At 37.8% G+C, this 12,051-nt stretch overlaps 1 non-coding gene across 1 annotated transcript; it reads left to right on the top strand.

Moving 5' to 3' along the window:
• The first annotated feature begins 328 nt into the window (after positions 1 to 328).
• On the top strand, positions 329 to 522 carry LOC149300774 (U2 spliceosomal RNA). The gene has a single exon (XR_016272287.1). It is a non-coding gene; the product is annotated as a U2 spliceosomal RNA (small nuclear RNA).
• The last annotated feature ends 11,529 nt before the right edge of the window (positions 523 to 12,051 follow it).

Genomic DNA, 12,051 nt, shown 5'->3' on the forward strand with positions numbered 1-12,051 from the left:
CCACGGCGACTTCACAAAGCGAAAAGTGCTTGGCCATTGACGTCAAGCTGCATGCACCATTTCCTGAAACACAACATGCATTGTGACATCATGAGCAGTCATGCAAAGTATGCATTGCAATGATGGACACATTGGCAAAAAACCCAGGAGTGGGAGCGTTTCACCAGGGTGGAAAGTGCTGCTTTCCAGCCATTTTCTTAAATGAGCTATTTTTTGCCCCATGCTATATGTGTAAAATCATGACACAAGCAGGTCCATCTTTAATAATAATAATAATAGGTCCTTAGGCAAGCACCCCCGTTAACCAATTTTTTTGCAGTACACATTGTTACCTGCTGTAGTACTAGGGGAACTATTACAAAATTAGTATCTGTTCTAATCAGTTTAATATCTGATGTGTCCCCTGTCTGGGGACCACATATTAAATGGATTTTTAATACAGGGAGATGGAAGAAGAGCTTGCTCTGTCCACTGTACATATTGACCCGGTATTGTAGTACCTCCAGGACCGGTGCAAAAAAAAAAGGTTTGCTGGGTCTGGGACAGTTTTCTTTTCCTACATTTTTTCATTTTCATTTTTCATTTTCTTTTCTGCATTAAGGATGACCCTGGTCCAGTCCAGAATACCACAGCTTCTACTGATTTTCTTTTTTAACACTGACACAATACAATTAGTGTTTTTGCATCATACACAATATGTGAAATGTATTTTTTAGACCCACACACTATAAATAGTCCTACCCACCTGCAACCTGTTGTTGCAAATAAGCAAAACCGAGAAATGTTAAAAAACCACATTCAGTACATCAACGTAGCACTATTTCTTTAAAGAAACCACAAAAAAAAAACTCTTTCCTTTTTTTGCTCTTTTAATGCAGTTATTTTTTTAATATCAATGCCATAAATGTAAATCATGTGAACATATGTAAGGCACCTTATTGCTAAACTGACATGTTTAAAGCTTTATTTATATAATTTCAACAAGTTATAGGCAAAGTAACAGGAAGTAAACTTTATATTTGGCGGAAAGAAAAATAAATAATAAAGGACACATCATCAAAAATAAACCCAATTTGCCTGAGATATAAAACTTTTCAATGTCACTGATGTTATTTTAAAGAGTAGTATTCAATAAAAATAAATTGGCTATGGGAGTCTTAAAATGTGATTGACTATTGAAAAGTCAATGTCGAAATACACATAGAAATGCATTTAGACTTAAGAAGGTTTCAGGGGACAGTTTAGGAGACTAATTGAAACTAGAAAAAGAAAGTGGGTAAATCTGGTTACCTTACCCACTGAAACATCATAAATATTGATTGCAGATAACTCAAATTCTCAAATTAGCTTTAGATCAGTTTCTTAGGTTATAGAGTAGTATGAGAGGGGTGGTAACATTTGATCCGGGGGTAAATCCATCTTATCAGTGTTTTTTTTTTAATCAACTAACTCAATCAAACTGTAATCAACTTGTGCCGCCCTCCACAACCGCCTAATCCACCCCTCTATAGCCACCAATTTTCTAACCTCCACATCCCCCATGTCACCCCTCCACAGACCCTTATTCCTGCCTTGGACCAGTTTCTATTGGAAACTACTAGCGTAGTCTTCTTTCCATCCTCCCGGGCAGGGGCTGTATCGCAGGATGAAGTCATGACATTAGAGAGACTTGCAACAGAGAGAAACTGAGATGTTCAGGTGGCCACCAAAATTATATTAAGTCCCAGCCAGTGGCAGATACAGAACTTGATCTCAGGAGGAGCACTTACACTAACACACGCATTAACATACAGACACTCACACTAACACACACATCCAGATACTAACACACACACAGAAACACACATGCATAGACACTCGCATTAACACACATGCACACAACCATACTAACACACCCAGTTACTCACACTAACATCCACTAACACACACACCCAGACACGCTAACACACACACACTAAGACATACATCTACACACTAATGCTAACACACAGAGACACTCACGCTAACAAACACACCAAGGCACTCACACTAACAGAAACCCGCAGACAGTTAGGCTAACACACTAACAGACACTCACACTAACACATACCAAGATACACACACTGACATGCGGACACTCACACTAACACATGTGCACACAGACATTCACACTAACACACACAAACACACTAATAAACATGCATAGAGACTCACACTAAAACACATGCACACACTCGTACTAACACACCCAGACACTCACACTAACATACACTAACACACACAGACAGACACTAAGACATATGGCCTGATGCTCATGCTTACAAAGACACCCAGACACTTACACTAACACTAACCCAGCACACATTAACACATCTACTCCCACTAACACATACATCCAGACACTCACACACACGCACAGACACTCATTCTAACACACCCAGAAGCTCACACTAAAACACACTAACGCACACCCAGATACTTACACTGATAATATACCCGGAAACTCACACTAACATACCCAGACAATCTCACACACACAATCAAGACTGATTCCCAAGCGTATCACAGAGCTTTATTATGCCAAATGTCCCTATTTAAATTGAACCGAGGACAAATCTGCCACACATGCAGTTTAATTGTTGCGATTTTACTATAATCAATGACTGTTTACTACTGCTGCATGGAACTTATTACCCTGTTAAATGTGGTTTACGGCCTGCAAAGCCCAAGCCACTTCCCGTGGACTATATACTTTGTTTCCAAATTGATCACTGCTTCTAGTAATTATTTTTAGAGTAGATTGTGTAAGAGTTATGTTTTACAGAAAATAATTTTGTAAGTAAAGAAGAACAGAGAAAAATGACATCAAATGACTGTTGACAGTATTAAAGGAATGATTGTCTACAAGTCTGTGATTATGCTTGTAATGAACAATTAAGCACAAATGTTTTAATATCCAGCTCAGAGCAATATACAGCTATGAGATGAAATTAGCAGGGGACACGGCTTGAATAAATACATAGATATATGTCCACAGGGCACTCAGAGAACATAAATTACAGATTTCACTAGCCAGCAGTTAAAAGGATTAAAGTAGAAGACAACCATTAGCCTGTTTATTGTTGAGAAAATAAATATATTTACTAAGGTACTGGAAAGAGGTCATGCATGGATAATTATTTTCCAAGCAAATTTAGCTTTTGTTTTTAAGAATGTTTGCAATATAGTTAAGAAAAAATTCACTGCACAAAAGCAATTGCTCTCAACAGGCAAATTATTGGCTGGATTATAGTAGTGGCAATATTATACAAAAATCGTCTCATTTATTTTTCCATATGTATAATGGTTATTTTTCCCCTTAATTTTCATGTTTAATACAGTTTTAATTATTCCACATTACAAAAGCATTTTTGAGCATATAATTTATGGCTTGAATTATGGATTTACCTCCCTTTAGGCCCTGACTTTTGGCATGAATATCTGTGAGCATTTGGGATGTTTTTTATATATAAACAGGTTTCATGTTTTATATTAATGAATGCATAGAGCTCCTGGAGGACCAAATGTATATATTCATAGACGCATCATTCACACATATGTTTTGGAGGGTTCTGCTGTCGGAATATCCCAGAGGTAGACACACTAGACATCATAGAACACCACAAGATATCCAGGGTATTCCCTCCCAATTATCCCTTTTTGAGGAACAGTCTGCAAATCCCCCTGTCCCTAAATTCTAGCGTTCCAGAGGTTTTGGGGGTATGCGTGTACGACAGTGTTCTGCATCTTAAAAACTTAAATTGATGTGTTCATAAATTGGATTATCGGCACAAAATGCCTAAATCCCTAAGGTCTAAGGTCCCTAACACCCCCTGCTAAAGAAGATTGCATATTAAAGCACTGTGGGAGTACTTTATTACATTCTTCCAAAATAAAAATAAAAAACCCAGAAAACATCACTTACCTCACCTGGAAGTTCCAGTCCTGTTGCTTGAAGCCCCATGCACTGGCTAGAGTGTGACTTTAAATTAGATAAATGGCTATGACTAGGCCACAAAGTCAGCCTTAAAAGAATTGGCAAAGGCTTGCCCCTTGGCGGCTACTCTAAAGCAATGGTTCTCAACCTTCCTAATGCCGCGACCCTTTAATACGGTTCCTCATGTTGTGGTGAGCCCCAACCATAAAATTGAAATACTTACCACATTATAATTATGAATATTCTATAAATATGGATATATTTGGTATTAATATAATTTAATTAAGCTTAAAAACCAAATTAAGTACAATTCTCAAACTTACAAAAATTTAATTATGCACCTAATTGGACTGATAATTAGAAGGATTTATGCGATGGATATTAAGGATTATATGATTTCCGGATAAAGATTTTTGTTCAAAGAAATCTGGAACAATTTAGCCTTTTCTGAAGTCTTTTAATTTTATAGAACTCATTAAAGCTTATATATGTAATCTCTGCTAGGAATCTGATTTATCATTAATATTAAAACATATTTACCTAGAAAAACCCTAGAAAAAAATAACCCATGCTCAGCTGGAAATTGGGTGTATAACGTATTGTATACAAGTAAATTGTACCATGCAGTTAGGTCTGTGTGGAGTCAAAATGGAGGTTAGATTACAGAGATGTACAGTTTTTGCAATACAATGTAAATAAATAACCCAATTAAATATTTACTTCAAGTATACAATTTATATAGTCACAGTTATATACAGTTATAGTATTATTCAGCTAATTAGTGGAGCACAAGTGTGCCATTTTGGTGACGCAACAATTTTGTGGGGGACTTGTGGTTTCAACAAGACTTAGGTGCCGGCCAACTCTCCGTGTTCGTCTTCGTGGGGAAAAAAATATTTGTATTTCACGAATATTCGCCTGTTCCTGTGTTCGGTTTGGGCGAATCTTCGTGTACATTCCTCATGTTCGTTTTTTTCTTTGTTTTTTTTAGAAGGGGTCAATACGGGGTTAACACTGTACGCACTACGCAGCAGTTTTGGTGCCAGGATTTTAAAGGTTCATATGAGCAACTCTATCGGTTGCCGGCAGGGGCCTCCTCTGCAGACGAGCCCCCTGCTGGCGACCAATAGAGTCGTTAATACAGACTTTTAAAATCCTGGTGCCGCAACTTAGCCAGGGGAGACCACCAATAGAGTCGCTCATATGGACCTTTAACTCTTGGAGCGGAGAGACTGTAGGCGACCAATAGAGTCGCTTGCGCTGCCCTTTAACTCCTGACGGGAACTTAAAGAGTTAAATGTGAAATCATTTCCACATGTCTAGTAATAATAACATCTCTGGGCTTGCATGTTGGGCTGTACACTTTGATAAAGGAGCTTAGTTGGTTTTTTTGGGTCCAGTGTCAGGATATGCATTAAAGTAGATTTTCTACTGCATTACTTGAGTGTCGTGTCTTTTCTTCTGACTTGGATATCTGCACTTCATGATATATATCCCATCAAAATGTTCACGCTATGATTTATAGCAGTGCTCCTCAACCCTCTCCTCAAGGCACACCTAACAGTCCAGGATTCAGGTATTACTCAGGTGTGTCCAAGGTGTTGCACAGTTAACTAACAAAACACCTTAAACACACCTGAGTAATACCTAAATCCTGGACTGTTAGATGTGCCTTGAGGAGAGAGTGTTTTACCAGGAAGAATACGTTGATGTTTTTTCTCCTTTTCAAGTATGTCTTGGAGAACCAATCCCAGAGATGACAAGGTGGAAAGGTACTTACAGCACCCAAGAGAGTAGGTGAATCCTGTGCCACTTTTGTATCCAAAACACTACTGCTTCTTGTAGTGTGCAATCTACCCTTGAAAAGAACTAGAGACTCATCAATTGTGACATTCTTCTCTGGGGTGTAAAGTTCAGGGAATTTTGTACCAAAAATTATAACAGGCCTTATGTTATACAATCTATCAAACTTGGGGTCAGTTCTAGGGGACTTTGGGAGTTATCATTAAAATGTAGAAATTTTAGCAGAATCTAATATCTGGACTTCATAATACGGGAGAAAAGGGGGTTGATAACATTGGGTATGTGCTTCAATAAGAATTTATGGTGGGCTTTTTTATAATCAGTATGGTGAAGGCTAAAATGAGTCAGTGGGGGTACCAGTGAGGGCTCCCTTAGCCAGCTGCCTGACACTGGGCAACATAAATATTAGTTTGACCTGTTAAGACCTCAAAAAAAGGAAAAACAAATGAAAAATATTTATTGACTTACTGTCACACCTGATGCCAAGAGTCGCAATAAATGGGGGATTTCTGGCTCTGATATTTGGGCTTTGTTGTAGTTTACTGATAATTATATATACCATATATATGTATTTATTTGTTATAGATACTGAATTTATTTTTACAACTTTCTAAAAAATATACATTATATGTTTGTATTATCATGTAATACAGCTAAACAGAAAGGCATTTAGTTCTTGTACTTAACCTACCCCCATCCATATTGAAAAACATGAATTATTTACAGACTGAAATAATAGACAAAATGATGATTTATTATCAGTGCTAGGGATCCAGCATATATATATAAAACATTTATTTCATCTCAATTACATTGTTCTGTAATAAAGTTTTGCTACAGTGGCAATAAATAGATAAGAGGGACTTGATTTTGAAGCATTACAATCCTACTGTATCAGGTACTATGAAATTTGGTTTAAGAATTGTCCTACTTGCTAATACCTTTCCCACCTTTGATCTTCCTACAGCTCAACATTCCCCCCTTAGATTTACTTTCCAGCACAGTGGGGCAGAGGGCTGCCTTAGAGAGTCTGTAACTGGAGATCCATTGTGGGACATTGGTGTCTTCTACTCCCAAGCGCTCCATATACACACTGGCACACATAGTTACACTTACAAACCTATAGACTCACGCTAAGACATAACTACATACACACTCATTTCCTAACGCCCTTACTCTGTCACTCTCACCACCATCCTTACTCCCTTACCCATTTATCTTGGCCAGGGGGGGCCTTCTTTCCAGTTGCTTGGACACACTATGTGAGCAGTCTTGCTTTTATCGGAGGTCCACATTCTTGCTCTGTGAGTCCCTGTTTTTGGAAGAATTTGGAACCAGCCTGAGGCTAGGGTTTTAACTTAACTTATTGGGATTATGCTTATATTTTCAGTGCTGTTCTTTCAGTTTATCTGGGAGATGTTTTTGAGGGAAGAACTCAATTCTATTGATTTCAGAGAACTCTGCTATAACTAACTGCCCTTAGAATTTGCAATTTCATGCTATACGGGTACACGTTCTTTCAGGCAATGGAATCTTTTTTGCAGTCTACACACCTATAAATTTAATGCTGGCTAATGCAAACTTGAGTTTCACAAGCTTACCTGGAAAAAAAATGGCCACCCCATATTAGCAACTCTTTGTTTGTGATTGGGTTCAGATATATTGAGTAATATCTTACAGGTTTTTAAGCTGAAATTAAGCATTTATACATGAGTTTGGGAATACAGGAAAGCTATGCAAACCTGATTGAAAGAATGAACATTTCATGGTGCAGCGTCTTTAAAATAATTACATCCATGACATGACTTATTTTAAGCTTGTTTCATCAGGGCCAAATTGGCATGTGAGGCACTGCTTGCTTTGTTTTGTTTGCCCGTTGTACAGCACGGCGCTATATAATGGTGCTATGAGCGTAAGAAATAATTTGTTTTGAGTACGTACCTCAAATGTTTTCATATGTGTAAGACTGGTAAATTACACTGGTACTCCTCTTCAGATAATAAATAAGATCTGTGGAGCTATTCTGTGAGTTGTGGTATAAAGTAGCTGAATTTTAGTGCATAGATATGTGTAAAAGCATTATTCTTCCATTCCTTGAATATAAGGTAATAACACTTTAATGGTGCACTGGGAACAATTGTGCTTGAACAATATTTTTAATAAAAGAACGGAGATGCCGGATATTGATTTTCTGAGAGTAGAATGGTACAACAAGAGGTTGTTTGTGATAAAACAATCAGTAATACAGACCAGAGCTGCTGTTCTGCAGAGTAATGCTTTAAGCCATCTTTCAAGCACAAACTTTCATCATCTGTGAGCCACCCTCCTGTACTTAGCATCAGGAAAAGGTCATACAGAAGAAAGGTCATAAAAAAAATATAAGGAACATTCGTTTCAAAATGCATTGTTTAGTAATATTTACCATAGAAGGAATCTGAATGCTAAATTCTGAAAGAATACAACTGAGATAGCTGTCAATTATCTTGACTTACCAAAATTCTTATGATTCTATTCAAAAACCAAAGGGTTAAATGTTTACTTTACATGTTAAACCTCTGGAAGAATGTGAGGATTACCTTAGACCTAGTATGTGGTCTTGAAAAAAATGATATGTAGAGGGAATGAGAGATGTGGTTGACAGCTCCAGGTCTATACACAACATTAAAAACCTTTTTTCTATTTGGTCTTTTCTATTTGCCATTTGAGGGCTTTGGATGCACTCCTGTCTTGACTGTATGTGTCAGATTTGTTGGTTTTTGGGACAGCATTTTGATAGGCTAAATTAATGCCTTCTTTCTTGGCATTTAGTCAGCCATTTTGAGATGCTGCATACATTCCATCTCTGAGTTCCTAAACTGTGTTATTCTGCTGTTTCGCCATCTTCAAATGGTGCTCTTTTTTTAAAAATGACTCCCTTAGGAACTTAATATAATCTTTTAAATTAGAAGGTGTCCTGATTATAAGATAAATATTGGGAAAACAGTTTATATGGCATTACATTGTATAATAAAACGATTGCCATGCATAAAAATGATTTCTTTATTGCCAAATAATAGCAATAATAATCATTATAATAATACCCTAACAGTCAATATTAAGGTCAATATTCTCGATGAAGGGTAAAGACAATCTGGTTAGTCACTGCTATTGACAGCAATTGGAATTAACAGGTGCGAACAGCCAGATCTGCTTTCCTTCTCACATAAGTGTCTACACATTTGAACAATGTCAAGTTCCCACTGGAATTAAATGCTGAATAATTGTCACCATGCCATCTCTTGTCATTGTATATCCCTGATCTCAAACTCTTTTAAGCTCTTGTTATTTTCACGTCTTTCTTTGCTCAGGGAAAGTGTTAAGAAGTGATAAGAGTGAGCCAGGGAAATAAAAGAAAATGTGACTCCCCATTTTAAATACAAGCAAAGAAAATAATAAGAAAAAAAAATTCCATAGATTCAAGTACTATCACTGCTATTGCAAAGCTGTCCTAATTCTGTGTTAATATGTTGGTTGGCCATATGTGTGCATCTTATTTGGGGTACTTCTAAAGAATGCATCTTGTAGACCACCAATTGATTTGATAAATTGCAGCACTTGCAGAGGCTGTAGCATAGTGCGGTCACGCGAAATGATGTTATGTGATCCTGCGGTAATGGGAGTGGTGTGTGATAGGCGTGAGGGAGTGATGTGTGATAGGCGTGAGGGAGCAAGGCGTAATGTGTGATGGGAGTGATGTGTGACCATGATTTTTGGGTATCCCAGCTTGAGTACAGGAATATCAATAAGAAGGGTTAAGTTTCAGGCAATGATGGCCTGTTTGTGCCTCACGCTAACACACACATGTCAACACAAAAGCACACATACATACACACCTGCCAACACATACTTACATACTACTACTCTATCACACAAATCAAATCATAATTACAACCTTACTTTCACAGATCTCGGCACAGTATTACCATTACAATTCCACAGATGAGCTGCAATTTTTGACAAGCCCAGCAGTTGTCCTCCTGCTCCTGCACATTAATCTCCAGCCCCAAAGCAGTTACTGTGAGGATATTATATTTCCTTCCATAGCTAGGAAGGAGCTGTGTCCCAGATGCCATGGGCACGAAGGGTTTGTTGGAGGAGGGTGTGGTCCACTCAGTCAAAGGCGGCAGAAAGGTCCAAGAGAATAAGTAGTGAGAAGTGCCTTAAGTTTTTGCAGCGAGGAGATTGTAAGTTATTTTACATATAACAAAAGTTATGGTGGGGTAAAGGTGATGGAAAAACCTTCCACTTAAAATAAAGGGGGTAGCAGAACCATTATTTGACACCACTCTACAACCACCAGACAAGACCGAACACTTGGTTTTTCCCTCGGAAATCTTATGGTGCTGCCACAACCACAAGGGATTATGGGTAGGCATATTTAAATGCGGTTAAGAATGATCACCTTTCGCCTCTACATCCACTTTATACATAGATCCCTTGAAAGCAAATATCGGCTGTACTAGTGGTGCAGTAGCCAGATCACTCATGGACAGCTGTTTCATCCATTATGGCGCTTGTCAGCATGACTCAAGTATTAAGTGGGTACTGCAACCTCATGCTGATGAGGTAAAACAATCTGTGAGGAAAGGATGCAGTCCTGGATAGAATAATCAGGAATTTAAACAGATTATTGGTGTCAAATAGCAAGAGATGAAAAACAAAACGTGTGACGTTATGTAAAAAGTATTCTAATGACAATCACAAAAGAACCACGGAGAGAATACTCTCACCTACTGGTGGGAACCCAAACCAATATACGTGCTAAAGGTATTTATTTATTTAAGGGCCCTGTGACTTTGCACATAAAGGACTCAGCACCACCTATATAGACTAAGGGTTGGCATCACCAGTGCACAGGTGACTTGAATATTGGTTTGTTTTCTTCTTGGTGCTAGAATTAGCATTATTATAAATAATACTATTGTTATTATCAACTGTTCAGCAGTGATGGTGACAGACACAGCACCCAACTGGAAACCTTTTACTACAACTGTTATAACTCCACTTTAATCTAAATCTTTAAATACTGAACAATGAAAGACACTTCTTACATGACCTAGCATTCACTTGTGATTAGCCAGTTGTTGTCAGGCAATTTGTATTTGCTTTTTCTTTCATAGAAGATTGATACAATATCCCCTAAACTAAAGATAGCTTATGATAGATAAGTAATATGAAGACATCATTACTAGTCTCCAACACTGAGAAAATAACTCTTATAGACAGTAATTCTCACATTTCACAGATGGATGTGTCAGTATCTTAAGTCATTCTGACAGATGCACCTGTGCTAATGAATGCGAAGAAACGCTAGATCTGCATTCTGAGGTTATTTGAGGACTAACACTGAGAAGGTGCCTAAGAAGTGCTGTATTGCTTAAGACTTTATTAGAGACACAGTGCTTGAAGTGGCCAAACCAGAAAAAAACATGGACAATCGGGGTTAAGCCACTGTGCGAGCCAAGCTTTCTCACTCTGTAGAGCTCCCTGCAAAGGCATGATAGTTCCTGGTTCCAGTTGCTCCATTTCAACAATTTTCAGTCAAAGAAAGGGATCTTTGTTTTGGTATTTTGGTATTATGGAACTCTAGTACTATACACATTCTCCACTTCTTTATGTACATGGTTTGAAATAATAATGGGTTTGCCCAGGTAATTTCAGCCCAATAAAGCTGTATCAGTTGTCCATATTAGTGAAAACTAATTAGAGGAAAACATAAAAAGAATACATTTTCACCACATCCTCTCTTTTAAATAGTTGATAAAAATGGGCACTGGATCATTGAGGACATTTTATACCTGCCAATCATATTCCGCCCATCTCAACGGTGAAGGGAACAGCTGAGGCGCTTATCCAAGTATGCTTCATAATTGAAAAATGTTCATAGGTTGTATTTCAGTCTCGTTTCCTCACTTATCCGGTGATAACTGAATATGCCAATATGTGTGGAAGAATGGGGCTGGTTCAATTCTAAAAGCTACACTAGGGCTTAACGCAAACTGCATAGCTAGAGGTACGTATTCCAGACAACCATTAGTGAAATATTCTAAGAGAGTGTTATAAATAAAAAAGGTTGTGGTTTTCAACATGGATACACCTGGATTTCCATGGTGATTCTAGGTTTAGCAGATCTTTAGCTGTGTAGCAAAAACACACCTTTCATTAAAACCAACCTCTGCAGTGATAATGTGTGCGATTCCACAGTGACAACCATTTATTCAATGATTATAATTCTCAACTTTACTTTGTGATGC

The sequence above is a fragment of the Sceloporus occidentalis genome, unplaced genomic scaffold (assembly GCF_023333645.1).
Source record: "Sceloporus occidentalis isolate IW3139 unplaced genomic scaffold, rSceOcc1.0.p SCAF_23, whole genome shotgun sequence".
In the NCBI taxonomy this organism is placed as follows: Eukaryota; Metazoa; Chordata; class Lepidosauria; order Squamata; family Phrynosomatidae; genus Sceloporus; species Sceloporus occidentalis.